The sequence below is a fragment of the Bos javanicus genome, chromosome 9 (genome assembly GCF_032452875.1).
Source record: "Bos javanicus breed banteng chromosome 9, ARS-OSU_banteng_1.0, whole genome shotgun sequence".
Lineage (NCBI taxonomy): Eukaryota > Metazoa > Chordata > Mammalia > Artiodactyla > Bovidae > Bos > Bos javanicus.
Window position 1 is genome coordinate 85,067,994 of NC_083876.1, and position 20,011 is coordinate 85,088,004.

A 20,011-nucleotide genomic window follows, 5' to 3' on the forward strand; every position below is an offset into this window, starting at 1 on the left:
TCTGATTTCGGTGTTGACCATCTGGTGATGTCCATGTGTAGAGTCTTTTCTTGTGTTGTTGGAAGAGGGTGTTTGCTATGACCAGTGTGTTCTCTTGGCAAAACTCTCTTAGCCTTTGCCCTGCTTCATTTTGTACTCCAAGGCCAAATTTGCCTGTTACTCCAGGTGTTTCTTGACTTCCTACTTTTGCATTCCAATCCCCTATAATGAAAAGGACATCTTTTTTGGTTGTTAGTTCTAGAAGGTCTTATAGGTCTTCATAGAACCATTCAACTTCATCTTCTTCAGCATTTCTAGTTGGGGCATAGACTTGGATTACTGTGATATTTGAATGGTTTGCCTTGGAAATGAACAGAAATCATTCTGTCCTTTTTGAGACTGCACCCAGGAACTGCATTTCGGACTCTTTTGTTGACTATGAGAGCTACTCCATTTCTTCTAAGGGATTCTTGCCCACAGTGGTACATGTAATAGTCATCTGAGTTAAATCCACCAGTTCCAGTCCATTTAGTTCACTGATTACTAAAATGTTGATGTTCACTCTTGCCATCTCCTGTTTGACCACTTCCAATTTACATTGATTCATGGACCTAAAACATTTCAGGTTCCTATGCAATATTGTTCTTGCAGCATCAGGCTTTACCTCCATCATTGGTCACGTCCACAACTGGGCATTGCTTTTGCTTTGGTTCCATCTCTTCATTCTTTCTGGAGTTATTTCTCCACTCTTCTCCAGTAGCATATTGGGTACCTACCAACTTGGGGAGTTCATCTTTCACTGTCATATCTTTTTGCCTTACTGTTCATTCTTTTCATACTGTTCTCATATTCGGTGAGCCACAAATAAATGCTGCTGACAGCGTATTAACAGATTAAGAGAGAGAATCTGAAATAAAATTCTGATTTGTACCTGCCTTGCCTGGGCCTAACTGGAGTGAACAGAGCAAGAAAATAGCCTCATGGAGGTCCACAGATCTCAGAGAAAAAATGGCATGGGCCCAGTGGCATAGATGTGAACAGGATTCATTTCTATTCTCCTGCTCCCATTTTTCTCGCATTGATCTTCTCTGAATACTTTCAGAGCCTTTACCCACTCTTGTAAATAGTGATACTAGAAAATTTATTTTAAAGGTATTAACATCTTAGGTAGAATTATCTTCCTTACCTTGTAGGGAGATTCTGTTTTGAAACTAAAGGTGTTTAATCTTTTTTTTTCTTCCCCATAGAAGGCACAGATGGCTAGTATCTTCTTATATAATAATTAACTGTTACTAGCAAAATGATATGAGGACAGTTTAGCATTTCTATAAATATTCTCTCTGTTTTTACAATAATTTTATACAATACATATGAAAAGTTGTTCTGACCCACTTGTAGCTTTGCTAGGTTATCTGCCCAAACAGCACAATCCTGTCATCTGTTTTGTGTCCCATATTAACTGAAAATTTTCTTATTAACCCTAGTGACATCTAAATATATGTTTGTTTACTGCCAGACTGTACTAACTTTATTGATATATTTTGCATTAAGCTGCCTGGCAAATTTGCAAATGCAGCAATTATTGCAGTGAATTGAATTCCAGAGGTAATGCCCCGGATTTTTCCTTCAAGACAATACAAATGATGCTGTCTAATGCCAGTGATAACTAGCCACAAGCCAAGTTCTTTCCAATAAATACAAAGTTTATAATGAGATAGAGCAAAGGAAATTGGTAATGAAAATCAAGACCTGCCCCCCTCCAGCCCTGAATTTTATTAAATCAAACAAATGACAGTTTGATGTTTAAAATCAATAGCTCTGACTAAAACAAACTGTGTTGTATGTGATTATGTACCTCTTCTAAAATTAAGATAATAAAGATAGTGAAAGTTTCCTTTTTTAACTAGTTCATTGCTGTTGTTTAATTGCTAAGTCATGTCTGACTTTTTTGCAACCCCATGGACTGTAGCCCACCAGGCTCCTCTGTCTGTGGGATTTTCCAGGCAAGAATACTGGAATGGGTTGCCATTCCTTCTCCAGGGGATCTTCCCAACCCAGGGATCAAACCTGCATTTCCTGCATTAGTGAGTGGGTTCTTTACCACTGAGCCACCAAGGAAGCCCCTTTGAACTAGTTAAGTTCGTTCAAATAACTCAAAGTTTTGAGTCAGTATTATGCTCTTTGCTGTTTTCAGGGAATTGCTAAAGTGATTACAGTTGTTGCCCCAGTTCTTTGCAAATTAAGCATTTCTTGTTGCATCCATATTAGGTTATTTCGGCCTAGTTTTTAAGAAGGAGCATGAGCATGTTGACTGTCATTCTTCTCACTAAGGTATCTAAAAATATTAATGCTCCCACCATGCTTGTCATTCTTCAGTTCTGGAACCATGCTGGCTTCCAGTTAGAGAACTGGAACTACCTGTCAAGCTACCCTGTGCCAAAGTACCTGCCTTCTTTACTTGCTTCAGTTCCTTTGAGAACTGTAATCCTGTCCTAAACCTTCTTACTGTCACAGGCTCCATGTCCCAGCTCTTGGTGTCTCAGACACCGTGATTTACCCACCCTTGTTACTTCTCCAGCAGACCCCCTGGCATAGATCAGCTTTGGTTGGGCCCACCTCTCCTAGGTTATTCACAGGAACCTAATTTCCATCCTAGACCTTTAGAATTCTATCTAATCTTTATTAGGTCCTGGCCATCCTACATTGATTTTGACATTCCTCAGGCATGAACCTCTTGGTAACACCCAATACTAGACTTCTTCTGATACTGAGAATTTAATTTTAGAAGTGTGCACATGTCTTATATCAATATACATACTCTTACATAAAATTGAATATGTAAATAATGTGATGACATCTGCTGTTGTTGTTTAGTCGCTAGGTCGTGTCTGACTCTCTTGTAACCCCAGGGACTGTAGCCCACCAGGCTCCTCTGTCCATTGGATTTCCCAGAATATGGGAAGAATATTGGAGTGGGTTGCCATTTCCTTCTCTGGGGGATCTTCCTGACCCAGGGATCAAACCCATGTCTCCCACTTGGCAGGCAGATTCTTTACCACTGAGCCACCTGGGAAGCCCAATGACATCTGCTGCTGCTGCTGCTAAGTCTCTTCAGTCGTGTCCGACTCTGTGCGACCCCAGAGATGGCAGCCCACTAGGCTCCCCCATCCCTGGGATTCTCCAGGCAAGAACACTGGAGTGGGTTGCCATTTCCTTCTCCAGTGCATGAAAGTGAAAAATGAAAGTGAGGTCGCTCAGTCGCATCCGACTCTTTGTGACCCCATGGACTGCAGCCTACCAGGCTCCTCCATCCATGGGATTTTCCAGGCAAGAGTACTGGAGTGGGGTGCCATCGCCTTCTCCAAGTGACATCTGAGGGAATGCTTAATGAGTACACTGAATAAAAGGTATAAATGCTAGTGTTTAAAATACTTCTTAGGATACTAAAGCAAAATGATGAGGGAAAAAAAGGCACTGGTTATTAACAGTGTTATTACAGGATGGTCTCAAGAGATTGTTAACTGTTAGTCCTGTCAGATAATGACTTTTGATAAATTCCTAGTTTTTAAGTTGAGAATTTAAACATAAAAATTGCTTCTTGAATTAGCCACATAATTGTCTATACTACACAGACTTCTGGTGTTTCTTGAAGTGTTGGTGATGTGAACATGTGTTTTCTGGCTGATTTTCAACCCTGGTTTGTCCCTCTCAAGCTAACTAAATTGCCTGTGTAATTTCAGCAGAAAAGCATGCTCACTTTTTCACGTTTTCTGTTTACTTTGGAGTTTCAGCTTTAGGAATCTATGATATTTGAGTTCTGCAAAATGTCTCCGAAACCAACTGGTCTCTAACTCCCCTTATTTTAACACTTTCCCCAGTGTCTGCCTATTGTTTTAGCAGATTTTGGTAGCCTTATGACATTTATATCAGCTAAAGTTTGAAATACCTGGTTTTCATTTACTATAATTGCCTATGCCTTTGTTTATTTCATTGTAAACATGCCATCATAGTCTATCGTCCTTGAAAAACACTAAACACTTTTTAGAACTGGAAGCCTGTATTATGGTTATTTCCATATGGATGAATATTGTGATCTGCTGTCTAATTTATTCATCTGGAAAGTCAAAACTTCATTTTGCGAGGCGAGTATAAGCTCATGGACTCCCCTGTGATAAATCTAGATGAATATTCTCATTGCTTCAGAATATATCATGCATTCCTAGTTAAGAGACCTTGCAGCTAAATTGTCATTTCTGAATTTCATCAGGCAAAGTGTATGGATTTGCCTTGGCTTTAAACTTGCTGAAGGAGAGAAGCTGAGGTGGAAAATTTTCTCAGGTGCAGACTAGCAGACTATTAACATATGGATGACATGGTTTCATTTGCTTGTCCTAAATTACATGAATTGGATTCATTTGGATGCTACGCATTTTGCTGCCAATGTTTTTCTAATTTATTTTGAAGTCATTCAGTCTTTTTCAAGCTTCTTTCAAGCAGGAGGTGGGGGCGAAGGAATCTTGCCTTTAACATCACATAGGCTGAAATATTCCGCTGTGTTTGACTTGATGGTTTAAATACAACAAAAGGCAAACTATGCTCTGTAGTCATATTGGTTTCTTAAACTTTTAAGTTTCCAACATGTAAATTATTTGCAAGGATTTTTGCCTTTAGTCTTGGTCAAATACCTTGCATGTAGAATTAAGTGATTTCATTAAAGTGCATTGGAGGAGAAAAATAATATATGACAGGAAGTCTGCAAGTATAAGGAATTCAGCCAGAAGTTGTGATGTCATGTTAAGCAAATAACCTTCAAAAATTATCCTGATAGATTTATTTATACACCCATAGGAATACCTAAAATTTGTGATGAGGGCTCCAATCATAAAGAGTTTTGTTACAGAAAAGCCTCGATGAAGTGGCTAATTTATTCTTGCCAATTGCCCATGGAAATAGAATTAAGCCTCGTTAACTTGAAATGGAATAGATGTCCTCCATGATGGAGGAGGACAGTGCCTCTGAAATAGGCAGATGCAGAGTCCTGCAAGTACATTTCCCTCACCTGGTGTAGTCAAAAGGATTTCTAAAAATTACTTTAAATATCTGACTTTTTGATGATTTCTGAAATTGAATTCAGTTGAGCTGAAGCCTTTATTGCACTGAATTTTCATATAAGTCAAGGATCACCGGACATGAATAAGAATTAAAGAGATCCACAAATAGAGCCCTAAAAAATCCACTTACACTGCATCTGGATACTACCGTTGGACTGAGTCCTGAATTGTCATTGATGGGTTTCAAAGTCTTGTCAGTAATGATGGCATCCTAGGGTGCCAGCAAACAGAGAGCGATTTTCTGCAGGAGCTGTTGTGACCTGTTTGTGTTAAGATGAAATATTGTCATGAGACAAATATATGAAAGCCTTGTATTTGCTGCTGTCCAAGGCAGGACCTTTTTTTTTTTTCTCTTGGCTTGGTCAAACACAGAGTATCGTCTCCAAAAAAGAGATTTGGAAAGAATACATTGGCATTTTGATTACACAATATTCACTGTGTCCTTTTCTGAACACAGCCTTTTTATTGGAAAGGTGGAGTGAGTGAAGTGTATGTACAATCACTTGTTACGTAGTGTTAGGACTCATTTGACCATTTACAGGTTACCAAAAAGCAGATTTGGTTTACATTGAGGGTTACAAAAGGACTGGATGAATGGCTAATAAGGGTTTTCTTGTGATTTGGGACCATAATTTGAAAAAAGTCTGCTTGGATGTCAACCCAAACAGCTGAGCTTGCTATTTGATTAAGGAATCTGAGTTGCATGGGTGGGTTTATTGGAAATGGCAGACACCGCACTGACAGATGTCTGCCCTAAAGGTCTACAATTCTTAATCTTTTGTTTCCAAAATGTTTAGGGTGAAATGTGTACACAGAACCCTGTGGATCTTTAAGTCTTTTGTGCTCATAATTAAGGCTACCTAAAGGATTTTGAAAGCTGGGACAACTGCAGTTAGCTTAGAGCACCAATAAAATGTAAACAGAAATGCTATTAGAGGGTGTTACTGAAGGCTTTGGCATATTACTTTTGCAAATGAAACATCATATACATGCAGCTCAAATAGTAGGTTGAGAGACAAATGAAAGTTGGCTATATAATTAATCATGAAGTGTTTGGAACTTTTTTCCCTTGAGGACTGTAGATTTTTTTAAAAATGCGACTACAACGCAAAGACTATTAAAAATATATAGAAACATGTGGGGGGAAAGAAAAGGAGAGAAAAAGAAAAGAAACAAAAATACCAGTGCTTATACCTGCAGGAGTCTAGCCTTGGTGGGATGATCGACGGGGTAAACAGTTGTGTAGATACTTGCATAGTAATATTTTCCCATTCAGTGAAGTCACTTTCAGGAGATGATGTAGCGTGGCTAAGAATGTGTATGAAGTTTTTCAGACAGTTGTAACAGCTATTAAGTACTACATAAATATTAGTCCTTGACTAATGGAGGTGTGATAATGCTGCCGTTGAATTGCAAGTGTAATTTCTTTGATAAATTTGAATTCAGGATCAATTGAAAAACAGAGGAGAGGTATACCTTTATACTCATTCTTCCTATTCCTGCTTTCCTTTCAGATATTGTATTTTTTTATTTTTGAGAGTCAATTTTTAGGAAGATTATTTTTCAAATAAACTTTTATTTTAGAATATTTTAAAATTGTTTCAGATTTACTCAAGAGAGCACCATTCCATAAGCCCTATACTCAGCTTTCCCTATTATTAACATCTTACATGTTTTGGAACAATTATAATTAATGAATAAATACTAATACTTCTGTACTTGATTTGCATTTCCTGGATTTTGACCTCGTGTCCTATTTCTACTTCAGGATTCCATTCCAGATACCACATTACACTTAGTCATCATGTCTCCTGAGGCTCCTCTGGGCTGTGATGGTTCTCAGACTTGCCTTGTTTGTTTTTTTTTTTTTCTCTTTCTTCTGCCATTTTTATTGAAGTGTTGTGGATTTATGACATTATATTTGTTTCAGGTGTACAACATAGTATTCACTATTTTTATAGATTATGTTCCCTTTAAAGTTATTACAAAGTAATGGTTGTATTTCCTCATCCTATACAACCTTTCCTTGTTGCTCATTTACTTTATGTATAGTATTAATAGTTCATATCTCTAATCCTGTGCTGCTAGCTTGCCCCTCTCCTCTCTTCTCTCCCCACTGGGAAGCACTAGATTGTTCTGTATACCTGTGAGTCTGTTTCTGTTTTGTTATTTGTATTTATTTATTTTGTTGTTTAGGCTCCATATGTAAGCAATAACAGAGTTTTTGTCTTTGACTTATTTCATTAAGCATAATACTTTCTAGGCCCATCCATGTAGTTGCAAAGTGCAGACTTTCGTTCTTTTTCATGGTTGAGTAGTATTCCATTGCACATATATACGTGTGTGTGTGTGTATAAACAGTGGGATGTGGACTTGCTTTGTTTTTGATGACCTTAGCAGTTTTGAGGCATACAGGTCAAGAATTCCATAAAATGTCTTTCATTTGGGATTTGTCTTGTGTCTTTCTCCTGCATCAAGGAGTTATGGGGTTTTGGGAATAAGACCACAGACGTGAGAGTTCATTTTCATTAAATTCTGTCAAAAACACATGCTATCAACATGATTTACATTGTTGATGTTGACCTTAATCACCTGGCTGAGCTAGTGTTCATCAGATTTCTCCACTGTCAAGTTACTCTTTTCCCCCTTCTCATCTTGCACTCTTTGATTGGAATGCATAGCCCACACTTAAGGAGTGGGGAGCTGTGCTTCGTTTCTTTGCGGATACATTATCTCTATAAGTTATTGGAAGCTTTTGGCATGGGATATTTATCCATTCTTCCCCCATTTATTTATTCAATCATTTATTTTTTATCAGTATGAGTTAATAGATATTATTTTGAACTTTGAGTTATAATCCAATATTCATTCTTTTGTATTTTTTTTCCTTTTTTTTTAAAAAAAAGATGAAGTATAGTTGGTTCACAATGTTGTGTTAGTTTCAGGTGTACAGCAAAAGGATTCATGTATATTGTTTAGTTGCTAAGTCCTGTCTGACTCTTTTGCAACTCCATGGACTGTAGCCTGCCAGGCTTCTCTGTCCATAGGATTTCCCAGGCAAGAATTCTGAAATGGATTGCCATTTCCTTCTCCAGGGGATTGTCCCAACTCAGGGATTGAACCCACATCTCCTGCGTTGGCAGGCAAGTTCTTTACCACTGAGCCACCAGAGAAGCCCAACATACATATACATACATATATATATATATATACACACACTTTGTAAAAGTGTACTTATAAGTGTATATACTCATATACACTTATACTTATAAGTGTATATACTCATAAGTGTACAAATTGTGTATATATACAATTTGTACACTTATGAGTATATATACATATGAGTATATATACATATGAGTATATATATATGAATATATATTTACTTTCACATTCTTTCTCTTATAGATTATTGTAAGGTATTGAGTATTGTTCCCTGTGTAATATACATTAGGTCCCTTTTGCTTATATATTTTATATATAGTAATGTGTATCTGTTAATCCCAAACTCCTAATTTATCCCTCCCCCACCACCTTCCCCCTTTGGTAACCATGATTTTTTCTTTTATGTCTGTGGGTTTGTATGTGTTTTGTAAATAAGTTCATTCGTATCATTTTTTAGATCCACACATAAGCTATATCATATGATAGATAATTGTCTTTGTCTGGCTTCCTACTTTCTTTTCTCACTCACATTATTTCAGCTTTGGCCATGGGGAATGCTTTTAGTTGGTTTCTGTGTCCCTTTGATGTGACCCCATGGTTGTCCTTGTTTTCTAGCACTTCCTTACTTCCTGGCACTATAAGATGCTCTAGGCTCATCTTGTATATTTCCTATCCCAGACCTAGAATCTTCCGTTTCTCCAAGGAACTCTGGTTCTTGCTTCCAGAGATCTGGGCCAAGGTAAACTTGTTGGTATTGGGGTGTTGTTATTTCTAGGCTCTTTCAGTTTGATAAGAATCCATATATATACACATAGATATGTATGGGACCTATAAATATAATCTGTATCAACTCTACATGTACACATATGTATCACGATTTCTGTATATATTCATGTGTACCTATATGAGGCTAAGCATGGGTTCATAAGAGATGTCTGCAACTCTAACCTGTTACCATATATGTAGATCATTCTAGCCTTTTCTCCTTCCTTCTGATCCATTGCATTTACCCTGGGATCCTGGAACAGATAAAGGACGTTAGACTAAAAACAAGGAAATATAAATGAAATATGGACTTTAGTTAATTAAAATAAGTGTACATACAAATGATGTATATACATGTGAGACAATGTCCATATCAGTATTCATAGATCTCTTTTTTTTTCAGTAGCTGATTATTATTACATTTTGTAAATGAAAAATAGTAGAAAATATGAGGCTACACATATTTAGGGGTGACTGAATTGTTTCTATTTTAATTTTTGCTCTTTTTAATGGTTTTTGAATACTTACATTTTATAACAAAAAAAATCCCACCAAGAACATTGAATATATTTCTTGTGGTCTATTTCTGGATGCTCCATTCTGTTGCATTATCTTTTATTTCACCAATATTGCACAGTCTTGGTTACTGTACCTTTATGGTAAATTGTGAAATTGGATATTGTGAATCCTCCTACCTTGTTCTTCTTTAGTGTTGTGTTGGTTGTTTTAGCTCCTTTTTCCTCCCATGTAAATTTTAGAGTCTGTCCATGTCTACAAAATAGGCTACTGGTCATGATCCTCATGGGCTTCCCTAGTGACTCAGTGGTAAAGAATCTGCTTGCAATGCGGGAGATGCAGGAGATGGGAGTTTGATCCCTGGGTAGGGAAGATCCCTGGAGAAGGGCATGGCAACCCACACCAGTATTCTTGCCTGGAGAATCCCATGGACAGAGGAGCCTGGCGGGCTATAGTCCATGGGGTCAGAAAGAGTCAAACACGACTGAGTGACTAAGACACACATATAGTATTGGAGTAGGAAATGGCAACCCACTTCAGTGTTCTTGTCTGGAGAATCCCATGGACAGAGGAGCCTGGCGGGCTACAGTCCATGGGATCACAAAGAGTTGGATACGACTGAACAAGATGATCCCTTTCCTTAATTATTCTTGGCTCTCAGTAATTTTTTACCATCTCACAAATTCAAATCTATTATTAAAAATTTGCCTGTACTGTGAAAATACTGACCCTCAAAATATTTTAACAATTGTAACACCTTTGGAAAAAATGTATTTGTCCTCTTCAGGTATTTTATTTAATGGATAACACTTAATAGAATGCATAAATTTGAATATTTAAATATTTTAATCCCCTATTTTTCTTTGATAAACCTCTCACTAGACAGTGATTATAATCTACCACCAGGATTGTTTGGAGAGTTAAATTAGAGGACTAGCAAGAATTACATATGCTTAGAGATTTAAAAGTATTCAATAAATGTTACTTATTCTTGTACTAAACCCATTTTCTCATTTAAGGAAAAAAAATCTATGCAAAGTTTAACCTCATGTAATAGTCTGGTACAAGATTTATCATTTCTTTAAGTATTTTTTAACACCATATATTTTTAAAGTACAATACTGCATTATACAAAAAGCCCTGCTGCCATATAAATGCATTTAACTTTACTCAAGGATACATTAAACATTTGTAATGTTAAAGTTAATGGTTTTTGAGTAAGTATCAAGTTTTTATTAAAAGCACAACTTTGCAACTATATAAATGCATAGTTTTAAATATGGTAAATTTATAAAATGAATATTGAGAATTTTTATAGACTTCTCAGATTGAATGTTTGACAGTTTGAGTTTGTATGGTATGTTCATGCAGGGTAAAGTATGAGAAACATAAAAATTGAATGTCCATGAGCCACAGAATAACCTATAAAGAACAGATTTGTAAAATTTCTTTCAATGTCCTTGGGTGTTAGATCCTGCAATGATCCATCGTTTCAACAGATCATTCTTCAGCTCACTTGGCATTTGAATTTTTTTTTTTTTTTTTTTGTAATTGACTAGAGTCACAATGTTGTGTTAGTTTCAGATGTACAGCAAAGTGATTCAGTTATATATATATAATATATGTATTCAGTTTTATATATATATACATTATGTAGTATATACAGTTATATATATTTTCTTTTCTATTATAGGTTATTTTAAGATATTGAATATAATTCCTGTGCTCTACAGTAGGTCCTTGTTGTTTATCTATTTTATCTAACTTAGTATTTGGCTTTCATGCTGACGCTAACACCAAGAGCAGCCAGATGAGTGAAGCTGGAAAGATGAACTGTTGAGTTCTGTTCTAAAAAGTTAAGACCCTACTCAGGGTGATTCAGTTCAGTTCAGATCAGTCGCTCAGTCGTGTCCAACTCTTTGCGACCCCATGAATCGCAGCACGCCAGGCCTCCCTGTCCATCACCAATTCCCAGAGTTCACTCAGACTCACGTCCATCGAGTCGGTGATGCCATCTAGCCATCTCATCCTCTGTTATCCCCTTCTCCTCCTGCCCCCAATCCCTCCCAGCATCAGAGTCTTTTCCAATGAGTCAACTCTTCGCATGAGGTGGCCAAAGTACTGGAGTTTCAGCTTGAGCATCATTCCTTCCAAAGAAATCCCAGGGCTGATCTCCTTCAGAATGGACTGGTTGGATCTCCTTGCAGTCCAAGGGACTCTCAAGAGTCTTCTCCAACACCACAGTTCAAAAGCATCAATTCTTCGGCACTCAGCCTTCTTCACAGCCCAACTCTCACATCCATACATGACCACTGGACCTGGGTAATTAATATAGTCTATGTAATAAAAAAATATATATATATATGCCAGAAACCTGTTGTAACATGACTCATTATAAAGCAAATCAATACATACTATATCACATTCTTTCAGTTTTAAAAAAACTAATGTTATTTATATTTGAGTAATTATTTGAAATAATATTATTAATGGTTTAATGTTCAACTTTAAAAGCCTAATAAGCTGTTAGCATGTTAATAATAGCATTAATAATGACAGTCCTCACAATGTATCAAATGCATAAATAATGTTTGCAACCTATTAATGAGGGATTGTAATTTATAAGTAAAATATATGCACTTTTATAATAATTACCATAATTATTAGAAAGAGGCTTGTTTTCCCAGTTATGATACTTCTTTAGATAATGTAGAAAACTGAAGCTTGATATAGTACAAGTGTTTATATCCCACCATCATGAAAAATTTTGACAAACTAAACAGTGCAAGTCAAAGAAATATCTTTATTTTATGAAATTCTAATTTTATTACTATTAAATCATTTCAGTGACTTTAGTCATTCACTTAACAGCTGTATTTTGAATTCCTTCTACCTGAGCCCAGGAGTCAGCAAAGTACTGAGCACATAAGGATAAATATTTCTCGGAGTTCATGTTTGGTGTTGGAGACAAAAGTAAAAGCAGAAGTTGTTGAAACATTTACATTAGGATCAGTGACAGAGGTGAGAACGGGAATTAACTAAGAACCATTGAACAGAAGCTCCAACCCTGATGGGGTCTGTTTTGGGCAGTGCTGGTATGGACAGAGGGAAAGTAAAGGAAAGCTTTCCAGAGTGGTGAGCCTGATCTTTGGGAGGAGTCTTGACCTGGTGTGGTCAGTGCTGGGCATTCCATATGAAGCAACTCTTTTCAGATGTTGGACAACAGGCAGCACAGGGCTGTAAACCTTGAGGAAAGGAAAACTCCACATTCACCCTCACTTTCTACCTGAACTTTCCAAACTGCATCACAGGAAGATGAGGCCAAAGGGAGAAGAACCCATGGCAATGACTTTAGAATAGATCTGAGGGTTGATAGAATAGACTAGAGAAACCAGAATTAGTGCTATATACATGTATGTGGTCAATTAATTTCCAGAAAGGGAACAAGTAAATTCAGTGAAGAAAGGAAAGTCTGTCTATTTTTATTTATTTAATTTATTAACTTTTTTTTTTTTTTTTGGTTGTGCTGGGTCTTAGTTGCTGGGCATGGACTTTCTATAGTTGCAGAGGGCGGGGACTCCTCTCTAGTTGTCGTTCGTGAGCTGCTCTTTGTCCTGGCTTCTCTTATTATGGAGTGCAGGCTCTAGGCACAAGGGCTTCAGTAGTTCCAGCTCTCAGCCTCTAGAGTTCAGACTCAGTAGTTGTGGCATTCAGGCTTAGTTGCTCCAAGGCATGTGGAATCTTCCCAGACCAGGAGTCTAATCTGGGTTGCCTGCATCGGCAAGCAAATTCCTATCCATTGTACCACCAGGGAAGTCCAGGGAAGTCGTCTTAATCAGTGGTGCTGCCATAACTAGATATCCATATGGAAAAAATAAACCTTGACCCTTGTCTCATATTATACATAAAAATTGCTTGGAGATGAATCAAAAGCCTAAACATAATATCTTTAATTATAAAGCTTCTAGAAGGAAACAAAGGAGAATACATTCATGACCTGAGGAAATGTAGATTTCCTAGGACATAGAATTATTAATCATCACAGAAAAAATTAAGTTGGAGTTTATCAAATCAAACACTTCTGTTCATTAGGAGACATAACTAAGAAATGAACAAGCAGGCTACAGAGAGAAAGTGTTTCCAGTGCATATAATTGCCAAAGACTTGTACCTAGAATATTGAAATAATTTATATAATCTAATTGTAAAAAGGCAAAATATATGATTTTTTACTTAAAAATTTAAAAGATAAAATGGGCAAAATACTTGAATGGAAACTTAATAAAAGGAAAATAGACAAATGGCCTGTAATCACACAGAAAAGTACTCAACATAATCATCAAAGAAATGCAAATAAATCTAAAAGGAATATCATTGTTAAATACCAGAATGGCTAAAAATCTAAAAGACTAATAGCACCAAATGTTGGCAAGCATATAGAGCAACTGAAACTTATAAATTACTCATGGAGTGTAAAATGCTACAGCCAATTTGGAAAACACTTTGGCAGTTGCCTGTAAAATTAAACATGCGTTTATCTATTCTATGACTCACCAATTCAACCATGAAGAGAAGAAAAGAAGGAGAACATTCACCCACAAAAGATTTGTACAAGAGTCTTCATGGCAACATCATTCGTAGTAGTCTAAAACTCGAAATAATTCAGATGTCCATCAAATAGAGAGTGGATAAACAAATTTTGATATGTTCATACAGTGAAATACTTTTAACCAGTATTTCCTTTAACTATTTATTCTTTTAACTAACGAAGAATTCAGTACTAACACACAAAATTTAGAAAAAAATCTAAGAAACCTGCTAAGTACAAGAAACCAGACACAAAAATGTACAGGCTGCAGAATACCATTTATAAAATTTCTAGAACAGGCAAAAGACTCAATTTTTATAGATACCACAGCAATGATTGCCCTTTTGTTCAGAGGCATCATTCAACCAGGAAAGGACCTGAAGGAGTTTTCTGGGGGTGTCCATATCTTGACTGATGTAAACATTTGCTAAAACTCATCAAACTATACAAAATACAATATTTGTGCATTCACTATACATCAGTTATGTTTCAGTAGATACATTAGTAAATATTGACAAATGAATATACTCTAAATACTTCTTTCCTGTATACAATCTAAGACTTTTTATCCTCTTTTCTTTGCGTGTGCACGTATCTCATATATATGTTAGCTACTGTATAAATTGTGTAGGTTGTAGATATTTCTTAATTGATGTTTACACCTATCTTTGACTTTTTTCTATGAAAAAATTATCATTTAGAAGGGTGTGATCATTCCACTTGCAGAACATATCTCCAATTCACTCCTTCACATCTGTACTTAACTATGTACTGCCCTCATCATTTTTTAACCTGGATATAACACTAGTCTCCTACCCAATATCCCTATCTCTGGTCAGTTATTTCATCTATCTTCCTTCATAGTAAAACCATAACTTTCTAATGTTCCAATCCATTTATATGGCTTACTTGATACAAGTCAAGTATAGTCATGTAAGTATGACTGTATTTATATAGGTTCATCAGCTATACTGGCCACATGCCCATGTCTCAAGGCATAACATTTAAAATGAAGCTAACCTTTAAATGTGCTAGACTGAATATTTTATGTTTATAATCCCTTGCAGTTGTCACAACCCCAAGAAGTGAGTGCAGTTATACTCACCCTCACTACACAGATGAAGCAGTTAGCAGATATGTTGAGCAGCTTGCCCAAAAACACATACATGGCCGGCAAGTAATGAAGTCTAGACTTGAACCTATGCTTTCTGACTCCAGAGCTCAAATGCATGTCCTCTATCCACACTTCCTCTCTTTATAGTCTGCTTCTAGACTTTGTTGCCCAAACTAGTCTTCTACTTCAGCCCTGGGCTCCCAACTTCCATTCACACCTGGCTTCCTTGTATCCTCTTACACGTAGATCTTTTTGTTCCCGTGTCTCCTTCTGAAGGTCCAATTCCTTCTGACTTAAAGGCTGTTCATTGAAGTTTCCACCCAAGAGTCACTCCCATAGTAAAGCTTTTCCTGAGGTCCTCCAGGTGGAGTCTTACTCATAGCTCTGTTCTGCCATAGACGTGACGGTCATGGGACCTTTGTCCTATACATCATTGTTTATTTTGAGGACATGTTTCTATATTTGTGTCCCCTCATTGGAGCTCCCCCAGAACAGAGTGGCTTCCCCATCATTTTCTCATTCCTTAGCACACAGAGAAGCAGGTCCATAATAATTATTTGTTGAATAAACAGACCTTTTGCTGCCAGACAACCTAGCATCACAGTTGCATTTGCCTAATTTTGATGTCTCACTGTAAATTATTTGTTAGTAATAAAATGGTTTAAAGCTCATCTGAAAGATATAAAATTAAAAAGGAGAGAAAAAATGGAGATGAGGTATCCTGTGCCTGAGCTGAGCAGCATTATGAGGTTATTTTTTAAGAGCACGGTAGAATGTGGGATTTTTTAGAGCTTAAAATGATTGGCTGAGATATTAAGCTGCTTTGCCAGCTGTTCAAAAATGGATTGCTCCCAGCATATAAATAACTACTGTTATGTCTCTATAAAATTCTAGACCTTGAATGGCATATTTGATTAGAGTGAAATGAAAAAGAAAGAGTTGTTATAAACAAGAAGCTGAGATTAAAAGGATGTATTCAGTAACTGCCTGTAGTGATTTTCAAATAGCCTTTCCAAGTATGCTGCTGCTGCTAAGTCACTTCAGTCATGTCCGACTCTGTGCGACTCCATAGATGGCAGCCCACCAGACTTCCCCGTCCCTGGGATTCTCCAGGCAAGAACACTGGAGTGGGTTGTCATTTCCTTCTCCAGTGCAGAAAAGTGAAAGTGAAGTCGCTCAGTTGTGTCCGACTCCTCTCGACCCCATGGACTGCGGCCTACCAGGCTCCTCTGTCCATGGGATTTTCCAGGTAAGAGTACTGGAGTGGGGTGCCATTGCCTTCTCCGCTTTCCAAGTATAGATATAGACAATTAAATAAAATACTTGCAATCTTAAAGAAACTAAAACATAGACCTTACTGGAGTTTAGTCATACTCTTAGCAGTCTCTTCATTTTATTCCTTTGGTGGGATTTATTGCAAAGGAGAGCCAGTAGTATGTCATTTTAGCAAGTTCTACCCCAATTATATCAATGTAGCATATAATATTTATTTGCATGATATTTATTAAGAGGGATTTTCTTTTATACTTGTGCTTCTGGGTAATATGAATTACTGGTTCAATGTGTTAAATATGAATGGTTGTTGTTGTTGTTTAGTCGCTAAGTTGTGTCCGACTCTTTTGTGACCCTGTGGGTGGTACCCAGCCAGGCTCCTTTGTCCATCAGATTTTTCATGCAAGAATATTGGAGTGGGTTGCCATTTCCTTTTCCAGGTGATCTTCCCAACCCAGGGATCCAACCTGTATCTCCTGCATTGCCGGCAGACTCTCAGACACTGAGCCACCAGAAAGGTAGCAGCTTGTAAATACCCAGGTGCAGGCATGGGAGTATGAGTATTTCCAGAATGAGTATTTCAGTGTCACTCATTGCCCTACTTGATTTTAGCTATGTTTACATACAACTGATATTGCTAAGCTCCATTCATTATATGTTATAGGACTGGAAATACAACTGTCTTTATGGAGATGCTAACAATTAAGTGATTTGAATAGTCCTAATATAGGGAAAGCTGGCTGATAAAAATGTGAATGATAGGAAAAAAGTTTGAAATCAAACTATTTTTTCAAGCCAACAAGTGTTTATTGAACACTGAATCCGTATGCCCAGCTCTGTATTGGATCCTGAGAACACTCACAGATACTCAGCTGGAAATGCAAGAGCCTCCTTTCAATCCCTCAGCAAGACAGAGTAAAAGATACAACGCAGTGGAAACTTGAGTATGGCCTGAGCTCTATAAACTTTTAGTAATTTCTTACCAGGTGAGTCTTCCCAGGTGGTGCCAGTGGTAAAGAATCCTCCTGCCAATGCAGGTGAGACATAAAAGACACATGTTTGATCCCTGGGTTGGGAAGATCCCCTGGGGTAGGAAATGGCACCCCACTCCAGCGTTCTTGTCTGGAAAACATCATGGACAGAGGAGCCGCAAAGAATCAGACAGTCTATGGAGCCACAAAGAATCAGATACAACTGAGCACATACACGTACATACTGCAAATAGATCAAAATAAAGAGAAATGCTGAAGGAGTACTCACCATCTACTGACCTAAGATGGAAGAGCATGATCATCGGAAGGAGGTAGATGATTTAGAGCAACAGATCCATCTAAAGTTCTGGAATTTGTGAGAATAGGAATAGGCTTGCCGTACTATTGGTGGCATACCACTTAGCCCTTGGACTGTAGCCCACCAGACTCTTCTGTCCATGGACTTCTCCAGGCAAGAATACTGGAGTAGGTTGCCATTTCCTTCTCCAGGGGATCTTCCCAACCCAGGGATTAAACCCGGGTCTCCTGCATTGCAGGTGGATTCTTTGCACTTAGCCTCAGACTCATCCTTATGATCGGCTGCCTCAGAGTTCATGTAGGGACCACAGCAGAGAGCCATCTTTGGTAGGGGTATGATAGAAGCCAAGGCGGGGAACTAGGAAGAGCCAAAGGCAGTGCCTGGTGTGCACAAGGAAGGCAGTTGCATGAATGGGACCAAGACTGGTCCTTCGCAGATGCCTTAGTCTTCTGGTGGATGAATCTTGGGGCATGTTTATACCAATAGGACATCCTTGGGCAAGATTATAAATGCAATTAGCCTGTCGATTAAGGACACCAAGAGAAAGCCATTCTAATGTGAGGTAGACAGCAGAGATGGGTAGACTTCTTATTCATGAATGTGAAAACACTAAAAATGAGCCCTCTACACATAGACATTCATGGTGATTCATTTGTTACCACTCATAGTTCACCTCCGTCAACCCCCACCATTGGTACCTCGTAGGCCACAAACACATAGAGATAGGAGTTGGCCAAGTGCAGCCTCTTAACTGGTGGTGCCGTGTGTCTGTTTGACTTGTTGCCCTGGCTTTGGGAGTCCTCTTGCTGGGGTTCAGCCACTGCACTATGCTCTGACTTCTAGCACGTGCATGTTTCATCATTTCTAAATGTTTGTCTGACTTACACCTCTTAATTAGATCCTTCTAGTTGATAGCTGGCTTTTGACCCAAATTTTCTTTCCCCGTTTCTTTGTGTTCAGTAGTTTTTACACTGCTGACCTGGCCCACTTTTTGAGATCCTTTCATGCCAAGCACTGTGCATTCTACTTGGCAACTTTCATTGAGTCCCCTCCTCCAAACTCCTGTGTTGAAGCCTGACTCCTCATGTGATGGTGTTTCGTTTTCAATGAGGTCATAAGGGTGGAGTTCTCTGCCTCAGAAAGGACACAGAAGGTAACCTTCTGCAATCCAGGAAGAGCTTGCTCACCAAGAATGTCATCAGCTGACATCTTGACCTAGGGCTTTCCAGCCCCTGGGACTGTGAGAAACAAATTTCCATTGTTTAAGCCACTCAGTCCAGGATAATCTTTTAGAGCAACCAAAGCTGACTAATATTGACAGGGATATACAGATGGGGAAAACAAGACTCAGAGAGCAAAGCAGTTTGTTTCAAAAGTTAGCTAATTAATTCTTTTCAAGTAAAAAAAATTTTTTTATTCTTTTTAGCACACTGTACTGCATTAAAAATTGGATAATTCGTCCCACCCCCATAGTAAACACGCTGTTACTGAAATGGAGATAAGGTTTAACTTATCCATCTTGCTTGTGGGTAAGGTGTTGAGGATAACAACCTTAGATTTCCTTTAGACGCCTTTTTTTGTATTTTACTTGCATCTCTATCTAGGACTTATCTTTCCTTTCCATTGTACATGTATTTACATAAAAGCACTTGTATCCATGGAAAAGGAAATGGCAACTCACTCCAGTATTCTCGCCTGGAAAATCCCATGGACATAGGAGCCTGGTGGGCTATAGTCCATAGGGTCACAGAGAGTCAGACACAACTGAAGCGACTAAGCATGCACACACGTGTATCCAAGTGACTTCTAAATTATTAGGCTGTAGGACTTAGTCTGTTGGCTTTCTGTAACATAGCACTTAGCTGAACACCAAGAGGGCTTCTTTTAGATAATTCTTCATTGTGAGAATGTTTGGTCATATTTTGGTGAAATGGGAATATGTATCAGGAAAATAGAAATAAAAATTTGAGTCTGTTTTCCCTCAGCCTCTTTGAATGTTTTTTGAAGTAAGAGGCATTTCTCTTAAGAAGCCAGAATGAGAGACCAGCCAAGAGGTTAGTATCATCCTTTAGAGAACCACGGGGGAGACTGGGGGGAGACCTCCCCCCCCCCCGAAAGCCTGAAGATCTCCATGTACTGGAGGCCAGCCATGCAGCAACTGTGGGCATGAGTATGGTCCTGTATTTTCTACGCCTTCTTGGTGAGTGAATCT

The 20,011-nt window shown here is 38.0% G+C and overlaps 1 pseudogene; it reads right to left on the reverse strand.

Moving 5' to 3' along the window:
• The window catches only part of LOC133254375 (anaphase-promoting complex subunit 13-like), a 96,603-nt pseudogene extending 77,595 nt beyond the window's left edge, over positions 1-19,008 (reverse strand).
• Between the last annotated feature and the right edge of the window lie 1,003 nt (positions 19,009-20,011).